Source organism: Corvus hawaiiensis, chromosome 12, assembly GCF_020740725.1.
Source record: "Corvus hawaiiensis isolate bCorHaw1 chromosome 12, bCorHaw1.pri.cur, whole genome shotgun sequence".
Taxonomy (NCBI): domain Eukaryota; kingdom Metazoa; phylum Chordata; class Aves; order Passeriformes; family Corvidae; genus Corvus; species Corvus hawaiiensis.
This window is the reverse complement of record NC_063224.1, coordinates 15,710,001-15,737,500: the sequence shown is the minus strand read 5'-3', so window position 1 is coordinate 15,737,500 and position 27,500 is coordinate 15,710,001. Positions and strand designations below refer to the sequence as shown.

The following is a 27,500-nucleotide window of genomic DNA, read 5'->3' as shown; positions in this document are numbered from 1 at the left end:
GTGGGGTACATTTTTAAGCGTGCTATGTGCACGCTTATGCAGAAACATATGGTGGTACAGAGTGAATGAAAAGAAATCATTTGCCAGGATGTAAAGTAACCTATGTGTTATCTTTCTAGGCAAACCTTGGCACTGCTAGTTTTACGGTGTAGTAATCCATATTTTAATCCCATGTCGTGACTGTTTCCTAGAGAATCCAAACACAGATTGTCAGATTTTAACACAGCCCTGTATTCAAGGTGCTGCTAGTGGATCAGGTATTAAGATGCCTGAAGTGTTGCATTGTCAAGTAGGAGTGTATGTGTGTGTATGGTTATGATACAACACCAAAAATAACATAGTTGCTGAGCAGTCGTGTGTTATCTTATCTATGAAATACTTCAGCATCATTTACTAAACAATCTACCTCAGGTGTTTTAGTCTGATATTTTTTTTTTTCTTCTCTCTGTGTTTGCTAATTTTTTTCCAATTTAGTTACGCCCAAATTGTGGTTTATCAGCCTTAAGTTAAAAATGAAAGGTGAATACAATATATTGTATTTGGTAACAATGATATGGACTGGTACATCCAGACAGATAATATGCAGTTGTAATTAGAGTGAATAGACAGGCATTCATTTTCAAATTCTTTGACACATGCATAAAATAGTCATATAATAAGATAAGATGACAATTTTATGTTAGGTTGATAAAGTGTCCCGATACATGCATTTAAATGTCTGTAAGCCTTTTTTTATCCAGACAGATTAATTCTAGTTTCCAGCATTTGCAGTTAGACATTAAATTAATTTTAAAAATCCCACTAAACAATGGATGCATTGCTTTTTTGTGTGTGTATGTGTCATAACCTAAAGCAGGAGGATTGAAAAAAATTTGTGCAATTGATTTTTCTTGATTTCAACATTAAAAAAAAAATAAAGCATGAAAATTGGCTCAAAGGTTTTAAGGCATAGTCCATGAGAGATTGTACTGTAGTTTTCTTAAGTACAATAATGCAGAATAGAACATTGTCAGAGCTTGAAATTGTTTGTTACCATTTTCATAAAAAGAACTGAAAGAGTTGAAATAAGTAGGGCTTAATTTCAGAGACTGCGAGATTCATCCTACTGCATTTGCCTGATTTTGCGCCTGAAAGATATTTTGGTCATCTCAGCAGAGAGCCAATCTGCAGAATTTAAACACTTCTCATTGCAGGCATCAACTTTAAGATATTTCTCAGAAAATGTTCAAAGGGTTTTTTTTCCCCTGGGGGCAGAGGGAGAGTAGGGAAAGAGTTACCAGAGGATCATAAAATATCTGAAAGCTCTTTGCCAATGCCATTACCTGGCATCTTCGGGCAGTAAAGGGGCAACTCTTCAAGAATAATCTAAGTTCGTATTTTAGACTTAATTATAAATTATTAATTAACTCTGTCAGGACACATGTTATTAATTATGACTCTCTTTTCTTCATTCGGAGCAGCTGTTGGGAATCACGTAAGTTGACTGTGGTTGTTGGTGTGGGAGTTTGCCAGTGAGGAGCCTCCATGGCCAGCCTGCCTCACCTCCAGCTCCCATCCCCTTCCGCCCGGGCGCGGCTGTTGGGCAGCTCAGCCTGGCCGCGCTGCCAATTAATGCAAGTTCTGGGGCAGCCCAGTGTGCTCACGATTAGTGAGCATTGTCACGGGGCTGGGTTTTAGGTCCTGTCCATAAATAATTCCCGTTTTAGCAAGCCTGTGTGGTGGTGGGGAGGTGGGAAGGGCGGCGGCCAAGCCTTGGCGAGGGGGAAGCCAGGCGGTTTCCGTGCCCTTCCGCCAAACTCCCGCCAAACTTCGCGCACTGGCACAGAGCAGAGGGCTGCTTTATTATTCGTTTGGAATGATCCAAATTCATTTACTTTTGATATTTCCATCATCAAATTGAGCCCTCTGTTTCACTTTCTTATGTGTTCTTTGCGGAATGCATGTTGCATAAAATAGGCAATTTTTAATGAACAATTTAATGTAAATGGGTTCTGAATTTAAATTAATATTAATGAAGCTTTGAGTGAATTTATTTTGCATACGTAAAGGCTTGTAACTCTTTCACTCATACACTCTTGTCTTTATGTACTAACACATTGGTTAGGTGAATTGGCTAGTTTCCATATTTTGTGATTAAAAACTCTAATGGATTTTACATGGGTATTTGTGCTGGCGCAGCTTTGCGCAGGTTACTATCACTAGTAAAAATGTACCTGCTTTGATATTCAGATTTTTGTAGTTAACATTTCGCTGTTACCCCACCGTTTCTGTATGTTTCTTCCTACTTTGGTTTCACCTTCATGCTTGAAGAAAAAAATACTCCAACAATAGTCACCACAGTCAAGATGTTTTCTTTCTTTGGCTTACCTCTAATGCATTATGTATTTAGAAATGATGGGATGTTCTATAATTAATTCTGTTAGATGTAATTGCTATAATCACTTTGATGCTACACATAATAAAAGTAATATGGTAAGCATACGAAAAAATATAAACACCTTATTGTAACACTTTTTGCAAAATTCTTTAAAAAATCTTGTTTAGAGCGGAACTTCCACTTCCGTATTTTGTCAGAGCTAAGCTTTTTTTTTAAAGCACATTACTTTAGTAAATGAATTAATTTTAGATATTGAAAAGATTTTGACAGGCAGGTTGTCTTGTATGTGCGCACAGATATCCCTGGCTCTGTGCGCTATTAAAGATGTAGCTCATTAAGAATCTAGTCTTCAGAGTGGCTATAAGTGAGACATAAACATCACTGTATATCCCATGAAATCAGAGACAAACATGTACATTATATCAAAACCCAGGACACAGGAAATAACACAGGAATGGAATTGTACATTGGAAAGCTTCTTTGTAGCGCAAAATTATGGGAAATATAAAATGTATGAAGGGTAGCATGTAACTAGAGAGGGAGTTTTTCAGGCATGGTCCCAAGTGGGAAAAAGACTACAGAAGGTGATTTCCCTTCTCCTGCTTTTTTTCTTTTTCTTTTTTTTTTTTTAAACAAGTAGCTTTGCGTTATTGTTTGCAAACAGTTTTTGGTAGAGAGGAAATGAAAAAAATATGTGCTATGGGTTAAGCTGTGTAGCTGATATCCTTGATTCTGTAACAAAAAATGTTAATATGGCCATAGTTCTTAATTAGTTGCACACCATACTTAATGCTGCAAAGGTCACTTGGTTTTATGGTCCAGCTTCGCCTATGAATTTGTATGTTTCCCCCCAAATTTATATTTCTCTCTCACGTATTTTCTAAGCAATTGAGTGTGCAAATTGTAGTTAAAATGCAAACTAGAAACAGGATTAGAAAAATACATTTAGCATGGACAAAGAAGAGGTTTTTATTTTTTTTTTAAATTTTTTTTTCCTGGTGTTATTTTCAAATAATGCACAGCCTTTGCATGGCGAGCAGCAGTATTGCATTTAACTTCTGTAAGCTGAACAAACAAACCCTGACCAAGCTCTCGCTGGATTGTTCTGGGGAAGAACAGAACAGGGTGCTGTTCCTGAGTGTCTCTGGGACTGGGCTGGCTGCCGGCAGCCCTTTCCCTGCTAGGTCAAGCCTGTTGCTGGAGGGCCAGATCGCAGCAGGGGCCTCCAGGCGGCTTGGCGAGGCTGCTCCAGACTGGCAGCCATCAGTCATCCATCTGTGACACAGAGTCTGTTTTTGATGGCAGGGATGATAAAAGGCCTGGGAACTGTATAGGCCCTTGTAATCAGGGCCAGTGCTGACATCCTTCTCAACTTTGACAGCTTCTTCCTTTTCTCTCTTCACCGCCAAGACTGTCTCAACTGGATTTTTTTTTTCCTCTCTCTTGTTTCATGTACTTGATCAGTCTCAGATGCTGGGAATTATTTTTTTCTGGAGGGAGGGGGAGTGTTTCTTTTGGTTTGTGGGTTGGGCAGGTGTGAGAGGAAGTCTGTTTTTTTTTTTTTTTTTTTTTGTACTGTAGGCCTGTTGCTAATTAATGTTCCTCCATAAGATTCTGTCGGAGTTGAGTAATGTTTTTGATCTTTATGCCTGATAACTGCATACTTAATGAGATTTCAAAGCTGTGAGTGCAGCTCCCTACAATTATTGACAGATGCCTTTTCTTTGCCATTGGGTTCAGCTTCATAAATCCTCCTGCAGTAATGAGGTTCAGAAGTGCCACCCTGCCAGTGAGCTAATGAAAGAGGGGGGGAGGGAGGGAACAGCTCATGCCTGCCTGACACATTTTTTTCCTTTAAAATTTACTATGCAGATGTCAAGCTGTGGGACGATTACTTCAAACATGCTAATTTTTATCTTGCTTTTGTGTCAAGCCTGCATGCCATTTTTCCCCCCCAATAATAAATAAAAATAGAAACCTCAACCTATTTAAATTTTATCATGGATCATAACTATTGAAGACTTTGATATATGTGTGTTCTTTTGCAGTTTCCAGTCAGTGGAGCAGTTTTTTGAAATCCGAAGGGCAGAGAGAGGATAAAAAAAAAAAAAGAAAAACAAGGGGGGGGGAAAAAAAAAGGCAGCAAGCTGCCTCGGCCGCACGTCGGCCTGCCCTAACCGTGCACTTGAAACATCGGAGATTTCATTTTAGAGTTCTGAAACTAAATCCTGGTGGAGAATAGCCGCACCATGCCAAACAGTCGATTTCCTTTTCAGCAGAGCCATACATCACTGACCCACCCTTCCCTCCCGACAGAATGACATGTGTCATTTATCACCGGGCCCTGCCAGAGCTCGGGGGGGCGCGGGGCAGCTCCCGCTCTGGCGCTGCTGGATGTGCTCCGGCCGGCCGGGGACGGGGCGCGGGGACCAGAGCGCCCGGCTGTGCTGGGGGCACTGCCACACTCACTGAGGAGGTTATGTGCTTTCATATTATCTGCTAAGTCGCCTTGTTCAGCCCCCTGAAGGTTTTTCCCTCCTGTTTTCTTTTCTTTCTGTCTCTTTCTATTTCTTTTCCCCCCCCCCCCCCCCCCCGTTTTTTTTTAAGTTTGGCAGTTGGGACAAACTGGCTGACACGTATCATTCAAGCAGCACCAGCTTGCTGGGGGTTGTGTAAATGAATCTGGGAGCTCTTGGTTTCACATGATTCAAACGTGCATTATTGAAGATGGATGTTCCTTAAAAAAAGATTGATGATGGATATCAGGCTTATAGTGCCATTTATCATTTTGAATATTATTTAGACTTGCCGTGTAAAGCTGTAACTTGAGAGTTGGATGAGCTGGGACAGAATGGAGGCCTCGGCGTGCACGTTGTGATTGATGGCTTTGCTTTCTCATTGTTTGTTACCAGATACTCACCGGTCGTTACAGGAGTCCCTTACAATTGTTTTAGAGGCTGGATTTCCGTGTGTGTACGTGTGTGTGTTTGTACAACAGGGAGAGGGACGGGCAGAGGCAGAGTTAAGTTTTTAGTGGGAGCATTTCAATAATTGTAAAGAATGTAGACAAAGCCGTGGCCCGTGCAAGGATACAGGCAGCCTTTTGCATGAGCACAGAGACTTGCCATGTGTAACACTAAAATATAAGCAGCACTGTAGCTGATCCAGTGTAACATTGCCAGGCATTACCACTTCCAGTATAAAAATGGCTTATGAACAGATTAACACACTCCAGCTTCCTTTTGCTAACAGGATGCCTTTTTTTTTTTTTCCTGGATCCCAAATAATGGCAAAGAAAAGAAAGTTCTAGGACATAATTATTTCAGCATTCAGATATTTCTTTTCTGCCCACGCTCTTCATCCAGGACTGTGAATCTTTGAGTCTTGGTGTTCGCTCCCAAGTGTCCAGGGTGCTCCTGGAGGGTGGATGGGCTGGCTGTGTAAGTAGTGAGGGCAATCCCTTCCCTCTTTGAAGCACTTTTGCTGGAACCAGGACACCCCCACCTGCTGGAAGAATTAAGGAAACAGCTTTTTATAGGCAATTAGATCTTTCCTTGGAAGTGCAGGCAGGGACTTTCAGGAGGTAGACATTCCAACAATGGAGCAGCCTCAGCAGTAGGCAGTGCCAGAACTTAAGGTGTTGGGGTGTTTGTGCACAAGCATCTTCAGGCAAGAGTGATACCCAGCCTGGTTAAACTTGTTCCGAGCTGACAAACTATTGACTGTTCCTTGCCTGGCACATCCTATAAAAATCAAATGATTTACAGTAATGGTAGGTAAAATGAGACAACAGTTATGTCGTTGGATCAGTCTTGAATTTGCACAGGTAGATGGAATTTTTGAAACACTGCCTGTCACATCAACTTTTTCTTTGATTGCAGGATGTCCTCCTAGCAAAAGGGAATGACAGCAACATTTAATAAACATTTAGGTTAAAACATGTTTTTTAAAGCCAGCAGGGACCTTATATGAGTTTTATAGAAATGAGTTTTTCAGTTCCATTTACTTTTGGTACACTCAGTTGTCAAAAGTAAGGAGAATATACGTTTATACCCTTCATTCAAGTCCAACACCATGAAAAAACTCTGAAAAAACATAATATTTTCTATAAAGCCTTCAACAGTATAGGATAAAACTTTGCTGTCCTACTCCTGCACTTGTGTAACACAGTAGGTAATTGAAGTACAAGTGCCAATTTGCTGTAACAATTGTAAACACACCTTGATACAAATGGCATCATTGCATTCTTACTGATTAGAAAACTTTGCTATTAATAGACACAAAGTCCATTTCAGGTGTAATTGGTAAGGAGCTGAGTGCACTCATGGGAAGAAACCTTGTTTTGTTTTTTTGTTCGCTTTTATTCTTATCCCTTTTTTCAGTTTTATAGCTGGAGACATGATTTATTGCAGCCATCCATCTTTGGGGCTCATCCATCACATCCTGGTTGCTAGGCAATCATGGCAGCAGCTGTTTGCTTTGAATCAGACAGAAAAGTTGTCAATCATCAAAGGCAGGTGAATAGCATTAGAAACACGCTATTGTCAGACGGAATAATTAATCAAAGAGAGAAAAGATAATTAAAAAGATATGACCCTTGCAAGTACTTGCTCTGGGTTGCCTGGAAAAAAGAAAAACTGCCTGGTCTTTTCTAGACACTTAAGCAGCTGAGGGCTGATAAAATATGCACTCTGCAGTGCATAGTTTTTAATTAATTGAAAAAGGTTCAACATTCAAAGACGATGCTGGAGAAAAGTCTGATTATGAGCATAAGTAATATTTATTGTTTGCATGAAAGGCTTGACATGGAGTTCTAACTTTCTGTCACAAATCTCCTGCATGCTTGCACTAAGCCTCTTTCAGCTTCACTATCTTCCCTGGCAGTTACTGGAGTGTGTGGTTAGTCTGTCCAAGTGAGGGTCCTACGGCTTTCATCCAGGCTTTTCATCCTGGGCCACCTTTCCAGGGCATTGTCTCCTTGGCCATCCCCTGCAGTACTACAGGAGTGCACTAGCTCTGCCATCAGCAAGGCAGGCAAAGCTCGGCCAGGCTCCAGCACTGCCCTTCCTTCAGTAAAGGAAAGGTGTCCAGGCAGTACGTGTCTCATTTCCAATCAGCCTGAGGAATAACAGGCTCGTGCGAGCCCATTTCTGAACCCTGTTTTTCCAGCAATCTTGTTACTTGTAGCTGGAATGATGAAAAGGCCGCTCCAAAGCCCAGTTTCCCACTCCTCCGAGTTTGGGTACCCTGGCAGTGGGTGCAGCAGAGCGCACCCACCACAAATGTACACAGGAATGCACTTCTGGGTAGTGCAGTGCTGACCAGTGTTTGTAAAACAGCTGGGCAGAGCTTGTACTGCTGCCAGCAGAGCAGGGGTGAGTGCTAGTGCTGCCCCAGAAGCTGCATCTGAGGCTGTAATGTGGCACAGCATTTTTGTGAGAATGCAATGTCTTACGATTGACTATTGGGCAAAGTGCTCATGTAGCCCAAAAAACCCCAGCTTTGGTGTTTGCTCATGCTTAGAAGGTGTCTGTGGGTAGAATGATCACAGGAGAACACAGGTATGATGATTGCATTCGTAGTGTTTCTTCTTTAAAAAAGTATTTTTTAAGTAGTGATGCAGTGGTGGCTGCCACGCTGCCCCTCTGTATTTTTCCACTTCTGGTTTCATACGTCCTTTACCGTTTTCTAGAAACAAGGAAAGGAACTTCAAGTTTGTGCTGCCAGGAGAACAAACTCACTTTAAATATCAAAAGTAGATATTAGTGTTGATTATTAGCAAGTTTTGCAAGGATATATGCTGTGAAATACTGGGAATTTAAACTGCAGAATGAAAACCTTGTACACCATTACTGCACACACCATCCCTTTCACACTGGCTGATACCTCGGAGTGTTCTTTGCACAATTCTTCGTGTCAGCGTGCCACAAACAGCTCCTCTGCTAATTGTGTGTAGCCTGTATTCCATTTTCTGCTCTCACACCCTGTTTCACTTGTAATCATTCCAGTATTTACTTAGAGGAGGAGAGAACACAGCTAAGAAAGAAACGGGGTGCCATCTGAGTGCTGGGTATGACACATCTGCTGCATAGAGCTATTCTTCCAACACTGGGAGCAGGAAGCTCAGGCTGCAGCTAACTTGGATGGCTTGGAGAGATCTGTATCCTCAAGTAACATTTCATATTAGTGATTCCTCAGAACGTCATGTTCACCGAAGTTTTTATGAGAAATAAAAAAATCTCTCTAAAAGCATAGTACTGCATATTAGCATTAGCTTTAGAAATATCATCTGTTCACTGTGTGACCAAAGTCAGCACCCCCTTTGGCTGATAGCCCAGCACTTCTATGTAAAGTTAGGATGTTGTCTGGAGTTGCTGGCAGGTATTTTTTTTAGTTGGACTAACTCTTTTTCTTCTATATGTAATAATAATTCAGTCTGACATATTACTGGCATTTTTTGTCATAGGTGAGTGGGCCCTGTGCCTGTACAGGGCAGATGGGGGGGATGCTTGTGTATAGGAATGCAGTGCTTTCTCTAGCACGTTTCTGTGGATTTAATAAATGTGGAATAGCCATGCCAGCATGGGAGGTGACATGTTTATGGCTAAAGAGCTCTTCCCTTCTTTGCTGCGAAGCAGATTTGTCTCCTTTTCACATATCAACATCTCTGATACCTTTTCAAGTATTTGCTGTATTTCAGATCTGCTGATCACTGTTTTATTTACTGATAGGGGAACCGTGGCAGTAGTTCCCTAATGGAGGGATATATAGTGCTGACATCAAGGAAATGTTGGCTAGGCGGCATATGGATAGATGGCTGCATATTGGAATATAGGTGGTTATTGTTAGTCTGATAGTGACTTTTTAGCAGATTGTATATGAAAGTTCCCTGTGATAATGTTTCCCTCTGCTCATCAAGGTGAGCTGCATCTTTTCCCTCTTTTTTTTCCCAGTCTCCATTCCATGCATGGTGTTGCAGGAAGACAGAATAGCTGTTCCCCATTTACAGTATTTATTGCACTGGTGAAAGAGCTTGGACTCTATGAAAGGCTTTTTCTGTCCTAGCCCCTTCCTCATCCTTCCCCATATACAGGCTGCTTTTGCAGTTGTATAGGGAAAACTGTTTAGAAACTTGAAATACCTTGGTACTGAAGATGGTAAAGCTGGATTGCGTTGTTGTTCATATGAAGTGAAAAATGGACAGAACATGTCAAACATTAACACCGGCACAGATAGTAAACTGTTTTGCTTTAACTGGTGGAAGAATGTGCAAAGGGAGTTTAAAATAAACAGTCAAATAACAATCAAGCATTTGCCTGTGTTTAACTCGCTGTGTTAAGTAGAATGTAGTATCTCAGTAGGAATCACTAAGTTACATAATATCTGTATACTGAGAAAAATATTTTGAGGAAATATATATATATAATGTGCTTGGCTGAACTATGTCCTGTGCTTGGCTGAGCCGAGTAAGTGTGCAAGGCTTCCCTCAGCCCAGCCCATGCCCCTGCCTGTTTCAGGCTCTGACACTGCAGTTCTGTGCCAGGCAGTCCTCAGGTCTGTCCTGCTCTCTGCCAGGGATCCAGGGCATTTCTCACTGGCTTTCGAGCACACTGTGTCCGTAAAGGATGGAGGATGTGTGTTTCCTTTTCAAGATTTCCGATATGAGAGAGACTTTTTATTCCACATTTTTAAGGTTAGTTGCCCTTTTTATTCCTCTCAGTGTAGCTTGCATCTCTTACATGTGCAGTGGTTTTAGGGCTTCAGTCCTACCAGCTTGTGCAGTGAAACAGAAATATTTCTTATCTCCAGTTTTCAGTTTGTCAACAGTGTGCTTAAGAAAAGTCTTCTGCAAGCTAAACCTGAAGCTTGGAAGATGTCCTGGTGTTCTCTAAGTGACTGTCCTTCGGTGTCCAAACCACGCTGCAGTGAGATGCATAAAATACACTTGTATGTACTTACTTATATGATGAAAAGTACCTTGTTTTATTCAGCATATTTTCTAGGATACATCTTCAGAAATGACCGGGGTAAAAGATAATGGTTTTACTGTCATAGGTGCAGGATGACTAACTCGTGTCAACTGGAAATCCAGGAGCAGAGCCAGATGGCCTTGGAGATAGGGAATCATCAGATAAAAGCCATCAGGCAGGGTACTACTATAATCCCTAGGGTAACTGTGTAGGAGGGAGCAGGGTTGGAAATGCCTTCAGGAGAAGGAAGAGCTAGTCATGCAGCAGAAAAGACTGGTAAACAGAGATCCAAACCACTGTATGGTCCCCAAAATAGAAATACCTGAATTCATGTGTTATTTTCATTCACTTACCTTCAAAATCTTGTATGTACTGTGGTGGTGTTTCAGAGTTAAACATATGCTTTGCTTTCTAATTAACCCCCAAATCCCTTTGCATTTGCCATATTAATTTAATTACTTTGGGCGTAAGAGCACAATTCTGGCAATCACCTTAACCTTGTAAGTAAAATGGTGAGACATAAACTAGGTGGACAAAACTGGGTTTGGCTTGTTGCAAATTTCAGTGAAAGAATATTTGAAAAGTAGAAGGTAGAACTTGAGACAGAAAAGATAGTGTGTGAGTGGCTTTTTTATCTGCTGAAATGTATCATTTACCCAGGATACCTTGTCTTCCTTTGTTTTTGCTCTGGGCTTGCAATAAAATGCTTCCTATCTATATTAGTTAGAAAATAGTCCGATGTAATATATGAGAATAGTGGTGCATTATTTCCTCATGCTTATATGTTTTCTGTGTAAAATATTCTAGCAGCAGTGAAATCTTGCTGTGTGATTGCATTTCATTTCGAGACGGTTAGCTGAATAAGCAGGAGGACAAGCAAGCAGTAAGCTGAATGAAGGAAAAAGAAATAAAATTTTACAGCACATTCTTGTTGTAGGAGTGTGCAACAGAAAATTGTGTGACTCAAATGCTCAATCTGGTCTTCATGATTAAGCAATAAACAAATTACAAAACAAAGTTATCATCCTTTAGAAACTTGTGCTCAGTTGTGAAAAGTGAAGTATTTAACATTTCTCAAAGGAAAACATCTTTTGTTACTTATCTTCACTGGCTGTGTTTTGTAGCTAACAATACCACGTGTTTGCATTAGGCTAAAATTAAAAACTTTTTTTATAGACACCACAGACATTTTATGTAGTTGATTTACTGAATGTCGATAAAAGGAAATGAAACAGTTAAATTTTGTGTTAGAATGAGAGTGTGAATTTTTGTAAGGACTGTACTCTTCCATTACACTTTATGTGAAGTAGTTTGCTTACTTTGCCGAAGTAGAACTGTCTTTGTGTGTTGGATGTTTGTGTCACACCCAATGTACTGGAGTTCTGATCCAGCAGTGGGTCTTCTCAGCAGCAGTACTGGAAACATGTAATAATATTAATGCTTTGGAGTCCCCCAGATTCTGCTGCTTACATCCAGCAGAGATGTCCCTGTGTGATTTTTTGTGTAAAAGCTTTGAGTGTGTAATAATTATTGATGTCTGTTAGATCACTGCTGTGTGTGTTCTACTTTCCAGACAAGACTCCCCCCAAAAAATTTTAAAATGGCAATTTCTTAAGCTAAGGAATTTGCATTGCTATAACTGGGATCCTGCTTGTATTCAGTGTGGGACCTACCGGCGTGGAGGAAGGAGGTGTTCCGTTCCTCCTTGAGTCTGCAGGAGCTGCTGTGTACAACAGCAGCTTTACATCAGCTGGTGAGGTGGGTTAGGCAGTCAAGGGCCATGGAGGGTGAAAATGAACTTGCATGGTGTGGCCTGGAGAGCTTCAGTTCCTGTCCTGAGCCTGCTTCCCTGTCACAGTAGGACATAAATGTGGAGGGAAGCTCAGAGGGGCTGCCCAGCTCTTCCCCAGGTCAGCCTGTGCTGCTGTGCCCTTCCCGCAGACACACGTAGACAGCCCAGCACTTGCCAGGCAGTATCTTCCAGTGTCCTGCTGCAGGTGGATGATAGCCTGGCCTGCAGAGCTTCCTGGGGCTTGTTGCACTTCCATGTATTCCACAGACTGACTTGGTTGTCGATAGATTGAAGCAAAGGTTTGGAGCAGTTGGTACTACTACAGATTGTCCTTCGGAGTAAGCCATGGATAGTGATGCTTCCAGCATTTGTTCTTGTTAAGACTCAGTCCAAAGCCCACTGAAATCAAATACTACTCTTTTACTGACTATTCACTTGATTGGGCTTTCACTGAGATCTGTAGTGCCAGTTTAAGGAACAGTTTCATCTGTGTTACCTGATAACTTACGTTGTGCTTCTGCTCATTGTTGGTATAGTGTAGATACTGACAGATTCTGGTAGACGGTTCTTGGCTGGGTTCTTAACTTGTCAAGTGCTGAAGAACCTGTAAGGATTTGGGAGTAGATGCTAAGCAATTGTTTTTCTTAAGAGGAATGTAACGTAATACTAATGTCTCAGTCAGGAACGGAGATTTTTGTTTGATGACATTCAATCAGGTGGAGTATTTTAATCTGTTTTGAAATAATTACACAATTGCTAATGGGATGCCAAGAAACTTTTGTTAATATTCAGAATAGTATTAAGTTATAAATAGACAATATTATCAGTCAAGTGTCTGTATCAATAGGTAACAGCATTGTGCAAATTTGTCTGTTGATTCTATTCTAAAAACACACTCTTTATCCATACTCTTATAGTACAAAATTACATCTCGTTATGGATAATATGTCATGTCTCCCTAAAAATGTGATCTTGATTTTCATCCCATGATGATACTTTACTCAATAAATCAAAATCTTCCTCAACTGTTAGCAACCAACTTATTTAATGGTTATGTCTGAAATGTTGATACAGAGAATTTAGCAGTTAACAGTGTTTATACATTCCAGAAACATTAACAGGTTAGGTTATACTGGAATCCAGTAAATATCCATGAAACACGTGGGAGAACGATGTGCTCTGCAGTGTCTGAGCACTCGCCTGCCAGACATCTCGTGAAATACCAAATGCAATAATAAAGTTTCTAATGATGATATTGTCAGGAGCACACATTGTCTGCTATCACCGACGAGGAGGGAGCAGGGCCTATCTCCCGGTGTTTAGACTGCGGCAGGAGAACACTACAGATGTTCTTATCTTCTGCAGATAGTTTTGTACTGAATCAGTGGGTTTTACACATTCTTGTGTATGAAAAAATGCTCTTCACCTTCTGTGTATTTCTGAAGAAAATAAAAGGAGGATAGTGTTTGTCTGTGTCAAGGTTGTTTCCTATTTCTACAATCAAAGTTCAGCAAAATATCCCCACTAAATCTGTAATTTTCCCAGTAGCTTTTTGCCTTTGGTTGCTGGTTTTCCTTTATTGCAGTCTAAAATGGACATTCTGCTAAAATGAGTAAAAAATGCCATTTACTAGCTACAGTCTGCATGCTCATAGTCAGTCATGTGCTGGCTGCCTTTTACTCGATCTATTTAGCAGCTGTGGGGTGGGTAACCCCAAAACAAGCCAGGACTTCTAGAAGTACTACTGGTTTTTTGTCTCTGTGCATATAGATGACATTTTCTCAAAACACGTCTTCAACAGAGTTTTTTACTTCTGTTCCTTACGACAAAACATGGCAAAGAAAGAACACAAATTACAATTGCAGTCTTGAAGTTGCATTTTAGCCACACTACACTGGGTATTATCATTATTATATTTTGGTGCTTGTATGTATGTAAATTACATTAAAAGTAAGATCAAGGCATTCGTGAAATATTGGTGACATCAGCGGAAAAAAGATGAACAAGCTATTATAAGATATGAAAAATAAAAAAGATGTTGTCTTTAATTTGACAGTGAACTGAAACCCACCAACTTTATAACATGAGAATATTTTTAACAAATATTCCCTTAAAGTTTGCTGTGGCCATGCCCTCGATGGCATCTCCAGCTGTCAGCAACTCCATTATAAAATCCTCTTACGAGGATGCAGCTTTAGATTGTTACCTAAACCTCTGTTACTTGGAATGTTGCATTATCTTGCTTTGCCTGAAAGCAGATGCACTTCTAAAAAGAGCTACTTGTTCAAACTATTTACATCAACAAATTGTCATAAATACATTCTTTGATATTCACGTTCTCCTGTTTTCTGAGGCCTGCTTATTAAAAACAATTTCACAAAACCTGCCTTCAGTCAAAAGTGTCTGGTAAATGCTGGTATTTTGAAGTTTAAATAGATCTTCATCCCCTACATAGTAACATATATATTGTTATGTGTGTCTTTAATGGATCTGAAACTTGAAACCACAGAGATGAATTCAGACATCAAAACTAAGAATACGTGGTTTAAGAAACTTAACTTTTGATACATATACGTGCATTTTTTTCTTGGAAAAAAATATTGCGGTGAGATACTAAGTTCTTGAAGTTACATATATTCATAATCTGTCACTCTATGTACCAAAATAATGATTTTTCAACGCAAATTTTTAGAAGTATTAGACAGTACTGATAGTCAGTAAAATACATAGTTCCCTTACAGTAGTCTTTTAAATTTTTTGCTCTCATTCATATTCATTCCTTAAAAAAATGTACTTGAGGGCTTTCTTACACACACTGCATATCCAGAATATACAGCTTTTAGCACAGTGCAGCTTCATGTTCATGGGTCTGTTCATCGCCAGCCAAAGGAGGCTGTGATCTTAGGAAACAACAGCATAATTTTTTTTCTTTCTTTTTTCCTGAGGTAGACTAAAACTACTTGGAGAAGTAAAATTTAGGATTAAAGGGCGTTTTATTTATCCCACAGTACTGAAGGGATTGGGAAGAGGGAATTCCCGTCTGTATCCATGTGGCTGTACCAGAACATTTGATCACTATATTGCCAAAGGAGCCTGAATCTCAGTCAGGCTGCCTCTGTGTGGAACTGGCAGCTACAGAGCTTGCCAGGAGAGACAAGCCTTAGAATATCTGCTTTATTTTTTGTTTGTTTGTTTTGTGTTTGGGTTTTTTTTTTTAATAGTAAGTGCTATGATTTTGAACTTTCCTGTTTTGACATCGCTTTTAGTGGTGTGTCCAGTTCTGGGTTTATGAAAAGGAGTTCTATAAACAATGCTGTGGACTAGGAATTCCTGAATTTTCTCTAAAGGGACATCAGTTTTGTATACCTTAGTTTTCAACCTGTAATATGGTGGGCAGAGAGGGGTGGCGAATATACCTCGCTTTACAGGAAAATTCTGAGAATTAATGCTTACAACGTTCAGCTTTGTAATTAGATTGTGATATGCAGGTGGCACTTGGAGGTGGAATTTCCAATTCAGTGTTTGTTTTGCTGTATGTGTTTAGCCTTTGCTATGGTCTGACAGTATGTTCTTTATCATCAGTCATTCAATGTAGGAGAAAGGCATTTAGAAGAGAAAAGAACTTGTATTTTTAAGTTGTTGAAGGAAGGTGTCTCTTTTTGAAGTTTTACAATTCAAAGACTGAAGTGGAAGTTAAACAGCTGCAAAGAAAAAAGAATCATCTTAATAGTCAAGTTATTCTAAATTAAAAAGGAAAGAAAACAAACAATCAAAAATTCTTATCAAGTTCTTTGGGAAACAGAAAAGGAGGAAAAAGTCTAAGGAAAGCCAAACCGGCTAATGTTACGGTTGTCACAATTACTCATATCCTATGCTAGAACTTGAGGAAGCTAGGTAAAAATGAGCCAAAACTGGCCTTGGATCTCATGACTGTGGCTTCTGCTCATGTCAGTGTTTGCACCCCAGTCTCACTTTCAAATCTGGCCTTACTCTTCACAAAAGGATATGTTTAATCACATAGTTCTAAAATAAAAGAGGAAGGGGTTCTGCACACCGTGTAAATACAGAAATGGGATTTTTTTTTTTTTAATTTATGCAGAAAATTGCAAGGAATATTTTTATTAATTATAGATGGTCTTACATTATGTCATATTGTTGTGCTTGATTTTTAGACAATTTCACGAAGATACTTTTCCTGAAATTGTTTCAAATTATACTTCTTAATATAGTCAATTAAATGTATATTTTTGCAGGAAAATAGTAAGACTCTGGTTTCTTGGTTACCTCACTGACTGCATTGAGACTGGATATGATTGCTGGACCGGGTCTGCTTCTCTGAAAATTGTGCTTCATGGACAGCATACTCCTATATATTCTCCTATACTTTATGTACACATATAAAAGAAGCATAATTTATATGTAGAGATCAAATAATCTATCTATCTGTACAGAGAAAGATGGTGTATATGCATGAATGCAGTGTTTTGTAGCAGAGTCTTTATCAGGTACCTGTGTAATTTACTAAGAAGTGAACCCCGTAATTTGCCATTGTCCTGGAAGTAATCTTAATATTCCAGCTTGTCAAGTGCTTTGGATACTTGGCATTTCAGTAACTGCTGCATCATGGGCAAGTTTTTTTACTTCTTCTCATAAATACCCTGCAATTATCCCTCTTGAAGTCCAAGTCAGTTGAGAAACAGTCCAAAAAAAATCAGCCAAACTTCTTTAGACTCCTGAGTAGCTCTGATATTAATTAGCACTAGCGTTTGTATGTAAAAAGAGATATTAAGTAATTTTATAGCATATGTTATTTATAGCAATTTTTTCTCCTAAGTCTTAGCACAGTTCTGTGCATATAGGCATTTGACAATAATCCCATTAAAATGGTTAAAAACATTCCTAAAACGAGTTGTAGAAGACTGTGTGGTATCTGTAAAATATGCGACAATGTGGTTTAGAGGAGAAGTTTTGTCGTACTTGGTTGAGCTGATTCCAACACCCATGTGTGGTTTTTGATTAGGCACACAAGTGGCCACTCTGTATATACTCAGTTTCTGGTTTTCGCATTCTTTTTCCCTCAGCCCTGTGTTCTGATTATGGACTGGAGAGCAGTCTTTGTTCCATTGATTTCTGTCTGTCTACCAAAGGATGAAGTTTGCTCATCTCACACACATGTCTGTCAGTGCTGCACCAAGGGTCAATCCCACGAGAGGCAAATTGAAGAAATGAAAACAAATAAGTTATAAAATAAAGTGACAATAATGTGCAGTAGCATAAAGATTGCTTTGGGCTGCTTTTGAGAAAGACAGCTAATGACTGGCCCCGTTGGATGGTACGGGAAGGGTGTGGGAGGAGAGGACGGGAGAGGGAGCTGGGGCAGCGATGGGAGAACGGAGCTGCTTCTTCCTCACACCTTCTGGTGCTGGGCAGGGCTCAGTGCAGGCAGAATTCTGTGTGGGTAGCTCCTTGTAAGTCAGACTCTCTGGGGATCAGAGCTCTGTGAGCCAGGGTGTCAGAGTCAGGCCCAGGAGTATTACGGAGTTTTGCTGTGTTCCATGTCACTGCAGACATTAATCTTTTAAATTCCTCAGTAAAAAAAAAAAAAAAAAAAAAAAAAAAAAAGCACAACTGCAGAATATTTCAAAATGTACTTTTTTTTCTTTTTTAAACAAAGTTTTCTTTTTCAAACAAATGATCCATGCATTAGAATGTCCATAAACAAGCACACATGAAAATGTTACTACAACTAGTAGTATATGTGTGTGTGTGTGTGTTCAACATCTATGAATCCTGGCCTAATGCAGTTGAAAGCATTCAAGTCTCTTTTAAGATTGTAATTGAAGTAACATGATATAAATGTAAACTTTAGCTTAGAGCACACAGAGCATACAAGACAGTTTGACACCTTCATTTCAGCAGTAAGAAATTACCATTGTCTCTTGTTTCTTGCTTCTAGCTTATATGACCAAACCAAAAAGTAATTACACAATTAGGGTTGACATACTGGTTCCTGTAATATTTCTTGCTGTAGTTTTTTGGTGGCTTATTTCTACTTCAGATTTTCCAGTCCTTTGTAATTCATACCAAGATGTCCATTTTCATTGCAACAAATTTACTCATGAAGATTGCAAGTCTTGCATAATTTAATGATGAAAAGGCAGCATTTCATTTTCTCCAAATGTAGTTATTTGTAGATTAAAGATAAACATTTGTGGAGCTAATTTGGTTTTTGTAAGAATTTTGTCACCAACTTGAATGCTGAATTGTTATGTAAAGGAATGGAAAAGTGTGTAAATAATTACAGGATTATGGATTTTAAAAAGAAGGATATGCAGTAATGTGCAGCTGCTGATCAGGAAGGGAAGCACTCACCACATGTCAGGTAACACTTAGTTTGCTGTATTCTGCATTTACAGAATGGGAGTAATTGATGTTTTCCCAGTTCTTGAAGACATTCGGTAGTACCAGTCAGTGCCTCTCAAGGCCAGGGGAGCCCTCATTTCCTCTCCAGGTGTTTGAGAGCCGGTCCGATGCAGTGCAGACCTACCACCCACCCAGTCCTTGACTCAGTTTGTTTCGAGTCTGTTTCTTGTTTCTGGGGTGTGTAATGCAGTTTCAGAGTCCTGTAATTCTGTACCTTAAGACTTGCCCTCTCCAAGAATATTCTGGGGCAACTGTGCATTATCACTGCTTAATTATGTAGTTATGCTTGGGACTTGTCCAGGATGATGTAAAAGCTGAGCTATATGGTATTGTTCCCTGTTCTCTGGGGCTTTTTGAACTAAAAAAACCCCCCACCATAATTCTGTGCTTTTTGACCATTCCTGCACTGTACCTGAATCCTCAGAACAGAACAGTGATGGGATGGACATCCTGGATGAGTTTATAGGTGCAGAGTGAGGCATCTGCTGCAGATTCAAGTTGTCCATCGCTTCTGCAGCTAAACTGGCTGTTCAGATCCCTTGTCGTGAGGTTTCCTTTCTGCTTTTGATCCAGACACAGGAGCTTCATCTCATCTTGGAGCTGAGTCTGTCATTACATAAAATACAATGGAGGGCTGGGAAGGAAGTATAGTGAGTTTGCTGGTGACAAGCCAAGAGGAGGGGGGTTGCCAAGTATTAATCATTGTATAAAGCTGCATCCACTGTTCAGCCAAATGAATCTGTTCTGCCTTGGTTTCTCACAGTGACAGCATCAAGATAGTAGTAGTTTTATAACAGAGTTGTCTTTTTACATGTTCTTTAAATTCTTTCTGTTGCCTTGTGTGTTGAGTGCCCTTAGGAGGGGACTTTGCACTTCCTTGAATTTCACTGTACGAGTTTCCCAGTTAGGGCAGATTATGTACTTATAGGTACAAAATAGACTTTGTGCTCTTTAAAATTAATTCTTTCTCTCCCAGCCCTCCTCTCTGAGATATCACCGGGTTGCAGTATCTTCTCTGCAAATGAAGGCTGGAGACTTTGAGCAGCACTGTGTTACAGGGAACATTTCTACAGGGAAAGACAAAAGGAGAAGGATGCTTCTTGTAATGGGCTACTGATGTTTCAGCCAGTTGTTCTTTTAACTAGAAAATGAGAGTACACATAGAGGCTATTAAATCATTAATTACAGCATGTACTTCTTTCTCTAAACACAGACAAAACATGGTTAAGAGGTAACGGAAAGAAATAACTTTCCCTTATTTTGAAACTAAGCGCAGGATGTGAGGTATCAAGCAGGAACTGTGCACAAAGTTGTATTTTTTTTTCTGATGGAATTTATACCAGCATTTTCCTTAATTATTCTTGATGTTTTGCCCATTATACCATTAGCTTCTTTGGAGGACAAAGATAAGTTGCCAGTATTCACAAGAGCGAAGTGTGAAAGCACTTAATTATTGATATCTTAGTAACCAAGGTTCCAAAATGACGTTGTCAAAATCCATAATGATGGGACAAAAAAGGTATCAGCTTGTTGTTGAAAAATATGTCTCAGACTGTGTGGGATCAGAACATGCACAATCCCAAGAAAATAAACCACCAGTTTCCTGCATTCCCGCTATGTAACTGCTTTACCCAGCATTTTCTGCGCTTGAAAATTCTTATTGTTAATGTTCTCCTCATTCTTCATTTTAATTTTAGCCTTTCCTTGATTGTTAATCTCATACATACATTTCACTAAATGAACTCCTGCGTTCTCACTGGGCAGATCTGTAAATCAGTTAAACGGTCAAGCAGAGCCTCACGTTATAATGGTCCGTGTTCTCCATCTCTTTAAAATACAGGTTTCATTAACACAACAGAGCTGTTTAATACATATTTTCTTTGTATCTTGAATTAAGGATTTCTCTTATCCCTCCTGCTGAAGCCTGTGGGAAGGGTACACAACTCATTCCCGGGCACAGAATTTCTGGTTGCCACTTCCCGGCACAGTAGCTGGGGCTGGAGGTGGAGGGTCTGGGGGAGGCAAAGCAGCACCCGGGAGGAGCTGAAGGACCACTGTCAGGGTTTTGTGGTTGTCTGTCCTGCTGCTGCCGTGCTGCTGGTGCCATGGCCTCCTGCCTGGGCAAGGGCAAAGGATGGAAAGCATGCAGAAGAGGGCAGCTCGTGGCGGCTTTGCCAGCCTTGTGTGCCATGGATTTACACCTGGCAGGCTGTGCTGTCGCCCCCTGAAGAGCTTTGTGTGAGGACACCTTTCCCAAGCCCGCAGTGTCACAAGCCCCGTGTTCTCAGCCATGCCCTGCGTTTCCAGAGCAGGGGTCACACAGGTTCTTGGGGGCAGTTCCATTGAGGGCTTGCTCCTCTTTCCCGTCCTGTAGCAGAGCTGGGCTGTACCTGCTGCTGGGCACGTGATAGCTGAGACCTCAGGGAACAAGTCAGTTTGTAAACAAATAAACCAGAAAAGTTACCTGAATATATATTGAAATAATTAAAAGTTACTTGAGTGTATATTTAGTCTACAGCCAAATTAAAAAAAATAAAATAAAACTCCCTTGCTGAAGTGCTATTTACCATTAATATATTTAATTAAAAGATACTTCTGTGTTCCATTTTTCACTCTCTCACAGGTGCCAGAGCTTTCATGTTTATTAATAGCATTAGATCAAATAATGCAGATGTTTGATTTCAGACACTGGGATATGTTGCAGGTTAATCTCTCTAGAAGGCTACACTAACACTATTTTGGTTTCCTTTGTGCCATGAAGTGTTTTATGAACTACTTTCAAAATAGGGATACTCGTGTAAGAAAGATTACATTTCAAATTTGCTTTCGCTTTGAAGGTTTTTTTTTCTAATTCTGTTTCCAACAATGGATCTTAATGTGTAAGATAACCCTATAAAATTCTTATATTACAGGGTATGCATTTCACAAAGCTATTTAGGATTCTTTTCTTCCATGTAGTAGAGGTTTTACTTTCTTTATTCAGTGATTATGTCTCAGAGCTTAAAAAGCTTAAACGTGGGTATTTAATTTGTGGCGCGGTGCTCATTCTGAACTTGCTGCTGTTACAGGTACAGTGGGATGCTTATAAAATCAGAGGTCACTGCTGCAATAGTCATGTGCAGGTACTGCAAATGCATGTAAGAGGTGTTTCTATACAGCAAGTAGTGCAGCAGGTAACTGGAATTTTTGGGGTTTTTGGTTTTGTTTTTTTTTTTTTTTTTTTTGCTTTTGGCAAATAATGTTCAAGAACCGTGATTTATTTAATTCATCTTTTAAAAAAACCAAAACAAACCAACAGGTAGTTGATGATGCCCATGTAATGTTTAGGGACATCTCATCAGCACTTGTCTTAACCATCTCTGTTAGAAAGATGCTCTCATAAAATTATGATTTCTTTGCTTTCTTTCCTGCTAGAATGTCAGAATCGGCTCATTTATCCAGGATCAGTTTTTGCATACCCCCAGAGGTTTGCTTTCCTCATGATCTCCTAAATGAATAGTACAATGTATTTTTCACCAAAAGCCAACATGGCCCTTGTTTATTAAACTTCATCCCTTTTCCCTACCTCTCCAGTTTTCTTTGAACCGGTAGTGTCTGGAAGAACTGTAATTGATGCTGTATGGGTAACGCTTTGTGATAAAGGAATGGGCTGTTCATAGAACCTAACAGCAGTTATCATTTCTGCATTATTTCTTGTGTTTCTTTTGATGTCCACTACCTTGACAGAGTGCAGGGGTATTAAAACAAATCTTTATGTCTGAACCTACTGTTATTCTTTATGTTTATTGCAGTGGTAACCAGAGGCCCTGCTCAGAACCGGGGTCCCTTTGTACTTAATACAGGACATGGGCCTTTTCTTGAAGAGGTCACAGGATAATTTAGTCCACATTAGTTAATTTTCTCTAAATATTGCCTTTTTTCCTTACTTGCCAAGAATGAAAACAGTTTACATAACATCACATTGTGAGGTGAGGTAGAATATTTTGACAGTGCCCATTGCCTCAGCAAAACTTGCTGCAGGGTTTTCGTGCCATGTTCAGCAGTTCATTACCTGGCTGTAAAACTCTGGACTGAATGCTGGTAGAAGACAGTTTGAAAATCCTTTGTTGACTGCTGTCATTTTTTAGCCAGTTCTAAAGGATTTTCTTAATCAAATCCTGAAATTTTAATTTTGTTATGAACTGGGCATTTCACTTACATGAGTCTTTGAAAATCTCAACTTCAAGGGGAAAAGGCAATTTTTACAATTATACAAGTAAAGGTGAGGTTTATCTGTTTTAGCTGAATGGTTGTGTTCATGCAGTTTATAAAGAAAGGACCTTAATTTTTATAAACCATCACATTTCAGGTTTTGCTGTGCAAATTGAATAAAGTGTGGGAAGTAATTTTATTTTTAACAAAAAAGCTTGTCTTGTGTGGCAGTACAAAATCACTAATCACTGATGTTGTCCTGGCTTTGGCTGGCATAGAGTTAATTTTCTTCCTAGTAGCTGCTACGGTGCTGCGTTTTGGATTTTAGAATGACAATAACGTGGGTAACACACGGATGTTTTAGGTGCTGCTGAGTAGTGCTCACCCCAAGTCAAGGGCTTCTCAGTGTCCCGTGCTCGGCCAGTGAGGAGGAGCACAAGAAGCTGTGAGGGAGCATGGCCAGGACAGCTGACCCAAACTGGCCAAAGGGATATTCCATGCCACAGAACATCAGGCTCAGTGTATAAATTGGAGGAGTTGGCTGGGAGCCACTGCTTGTTGCTTGGGTACAGGCTGGAGTTGTTCTGGGGTTTATTTTTTTCTCTCTCTTTTTGTTGTCTCCCTTTTCACTGCATTATTGCAATTATTATTATTATTATATTGCTATTATTATTGTTATTATTATTTCAGTTGTTAAACTGTTCCTAACTCAGGGGTTTTACCTTCTTTCTGAGTCTCCTCCCATCCCACCTGGGGCATGAGCACGTGGCCATGTGGTCCTTTCGTGCCAGCTGGGGTTGAATCATGAGGTGTTGAGGCCCATCCTGGGGTAGCACTGGGTGGCTGAAGGCTCCTTGCTCGTGGCCAGGCAGTGTAGGAGGGCAGTGGTGGGACCAGGCAGCTGTTCCTGCCCTCTCCACACTTTTCACCTCATGATGAACATGAGCCACAGCATGGGATGCTGTTTCTCCTGCACCCCTTGGAAGGCAGGTGGAGTGAAATAGCCTGGAATCAGAGTGTTTCTGTTGAGAGCTGAAATCCATGTGATGATGGATTTATCAGTGGTGTTAGCATCACAGAAAACCTGGAAAAGTTCAAGCGCTTGAGTTAGTAAGGACCAACATTTCTGACAACAAACATGGGAAGACATGCAAACTTATTGTCACCTTTGTCACACGCTCCTTCTGACACGAGGAGATCACCTGCAGCACTTGCAGATTATGCACACTGTATATTGATTTATTTTCCCTGGGTGCTTCCAATACATCAACAATACCTGCACTTGTGTATCTTATTACTACAGATGATTGCAAAGAATTTCTTAAGCATTAATTAATTATAACATCCCAATATGAAAGCCAGAATCTGCATTACTATGCAATTCCATTAAAATCAACAGAGCTGCTTTTAAACCTACAGGGAACTTGACCCAAAGGTGTATAGTGGAGCTTATTGGTTATTGCAGTAATTACTGAGAAAGAGAAGGTGAAAGGGATGAAATGGGTTGGCTGAAATCACAGAGCAAATCAGAGCTTGGAATAAACTTTAAAACTCCTGGCTCTCATCAGGATTTTTTACTGCTGTCTCACAAGCTCAGATCTCTGGTAGGGTTTTCTTAAGGTTTCTGACTATAGTAATGTAACGTAAAAACTATTAATTTTTTATTCAAGTTTTTCACAATTCATGGAGCAAACTCTTCAGGCTTTTTGTGGAGGACACATAACACGGGTTGCAGCTAAACTCCATCTCCTTTCTGCAGTTAAAGCTTCCTTCAGTCAGTTTCAGAAAAGAAAAACAGGGCTCTGCAAATTTTCAACCTCTTTTGATAATAAAATGGCACAATGTGTTTTTATGTTTATGATTTTTAAAAATAGACCTATGTATCCAAAATTATTTTGCCTTCATTCTTTGTAAGAATTGCCACATAATTACCTTGGTATCTCAAGGAATCTTTGGGACAAAGTTTACTGAATACATAATGTACAGTGGTGGCTTTAGTTGAGAAAGGTTTACTAAATAAATCTGTATATAAGTTAATTTTCAATGAACCTAATAGTAACTGGAGTATTTGGCAGCAGGAAAAAAAATCAGTTGTCTGTTATTTTGCAACATGCCTGTTGCTCCTGTGGTCAGGACTCTAATTTGAAGAATGCTGAAAATTGAGGCAAGAAGATAGGACCTTTCAGCATCCAAAAGGCAGATTTTATACAATATCAATTAAGGAAATATTGGTTCTCCCACAATGAACCTAATGGTGAATTATAGCCGGGTAGCAAATGGAAAATTGTGCATTCCCCTGGTGTCCTTACAATTTTATTACAGAATTCAGAGTGATGTCTAAGTTAAAACAAGTTGTCCATTTTTTCCATGACTTCTCAGGAACATTTTTTTTTCCTTTGACTTAAGCTTAGTATTTTCAAGCTCACCAATTTTGCTATTCATACAATTTGAGTAGAGGGAGCAAAGGAGGGGCTAAAAATAGATCTTATAATGGAACCTGTGTATGTTCTTAACCATGGTGAGACACTTATCTGTCCATTATGTTGTTGGCTAATGTTAACTTCTGTGCTGGCTTTGTAATGTATTGCATTAAGCTAAATGAAGCTATTGTGTGATGTATCAAGATACAGTCACGTAGGTTGCCTGGCCATTTGCTCTTGTTAGTGTTGTATGTGATGGACTTTAATAGCTGTGAAGAGCTCGTGGAGTTACTCAGATCAACAGTGTGTGGATTTGTGCCTCCTCCTGGAGTCCTGTGCTTCTGACTTGTCCCAGCTCCATGGGAAGTGCACCAGTGTAGCATGAACACCACCTGAATAGCTGTGCTCATGACAGGTCCCCAAGTCATAAATTCACCTTTTTGGTCAGTAGGGCGGATTTGGAGACTGGTGTCCACATGGACAAGGTGCATGGAGAGAAGACTCCTGTGTGTTCTCCCCCAGGCTGCCCCTGGTCACCGCGAGTGCTGGGGACTCGCCGCAGGGCAGGGGTGGTCTCACCTGCCCCCAGTGCAGCCCCAGCCCGGGGGACACCTGACCCTCCAGGGGCTTGGGCTGTGCCCTGGGCTCTGCGAGCAGGGAGATGAAAGGCATGGCTTGCCTTAAGAACTTTTGTCATGTGTGCATATATGTCTTAAAAATCTGTAAACAAGTATTTACGTGAATACTCGTCTGGCTCCAGGCAGAGTTTGCAGAGAGAGGTGGTATCAATACTCGGCTGTCTCAAAACTCTTTCCACTTGTATTCAAATCAAAGTAACACCCAGTGGCTCTTACTGTTTTAACATAAAGTAGCAATAATATCCTGGATTGTGCTTTGCTAAAGTCCTTGAATGCAGTTTTAGGAAATGCAGGCTGTGGGAAGAGACAGACACATGCCTAGGCTGCAGCAGAGTTCTGCTTTTTGTGCAAATGCTGAATTCTTCTTTCTGAAATTTCATTATGTTTTCCAAACAAGGCTGTTATGTATGTTACAGTAAGGGATGTATTTTATACATAAAGCTGTGGTTCATATGTGCAGTTTTCTGCTCTGCAGCATGTACATAAAATCTCTCCCTCTTGCCTTTATCAAGGTGCAGTAGGAAAGGTTGATACCAGTTCTCTATCCAGATATATTGTGATTCAACTGAGATAAGCAAGGAAATTTGAAATTCGGAGATCAAGCTGCCTTTCTTCCTTGTGGCACAGTGTATGTGCTGAGTTAGTGACCCTCTGCCCCTCCAGACAAACTCGTATGTTGTGCAGTGTAACATGTGCTGTGATGCTGGGCATCCAAAATCTTTGCATTTTATGCTTTTCATTTTTTGTTTGGTTTTAAGTTTGCCCCAGTGCTGTAATTGTATATAAGGACTTGGGATTTCTTTTCAGTTGTTTTGGTTTTTTTTTTCTGCTGAAAAGAAGTTATTTCTTTAGACTATTATTTAGAAGATTGAAAAATAAATTTCTTTAATATTTGTGGGCACATTTCTGTTGCTTTCTCAGTGGTGTTTCTTTAATGACAGCATGACTGGTTACTTTTAGAAATCGTATGAAAACCAAGTGCTCCTCTGCTTGTTGCCAAGCATTGTTCTTCAGTGTGTTTTACAAGAGGTACTTTTCTTGTTGTTTTTCATGTTAATAACATTATTTCTGCAGGCATGTTCCTACTTATTTTCTGCCTTAAGGGAAGTGTTAGTTCATGAACAAAATACATCTATTTTTAGATCAAATGATCAATACAAGCAAAACACAAAATGTGAAAAAAGCGTGCCTGGACACGTTCATGTGTGTTCAGCCACATGCACGGTCGCTGCGTGGAGGTGTAGCTGTGCCAGGGAAGGCTGCAAATGCTCTGCCAGTGAGGCTGAGGGATTTGGGTGGTGCTTAGAGCATTCTGCACCTATCAGTCTGGCATTCCTCAGGTTGTACACCTCCTTTCACAACGGGCTCTTGTTAATAGAGTTTTCATTTCGAGGGTTTGGCAGGCTCGTGTGCTTGACTGAATGAACTTTCAGCTAAGTTTCTGAGCAGAAGGTGGTTTATGACATAATTGCTCTATATGTTGATACATCTTTTATCATAATTGTCTTACATTGTTTTAAATAAAAGAACAAGAATAATAGAAGATGTGGCAGAAAGTGGATTTTTTTTGTTCTATTATTCATGATACTAAAAATTACCCAAAATAAGTATCTTGTGCAAAAAAAAAAAAAAAAAGAGAGGGATTTTGTTCCAAAAGTGGCTAATTTATATCCATCTGTACAATGAACC

The 27,500-nt window shown here is 40.0% G+C and overlaps 1 protein-coding gene across 1 annotated transcript in view; it reads left to right on the top strand.

Annotated features, from left to right (window-relative positions):
• Nucleotides 1–27,500, top strand: part of TSHZ3 (teashirt zinc finger homeobox 3) — a 63,474-nt gene that overhangs the window by 5,168 nt on the left and 30,806 nt on the right. The gene's annotated exons all lie outside the window — the stretch shown is intronic.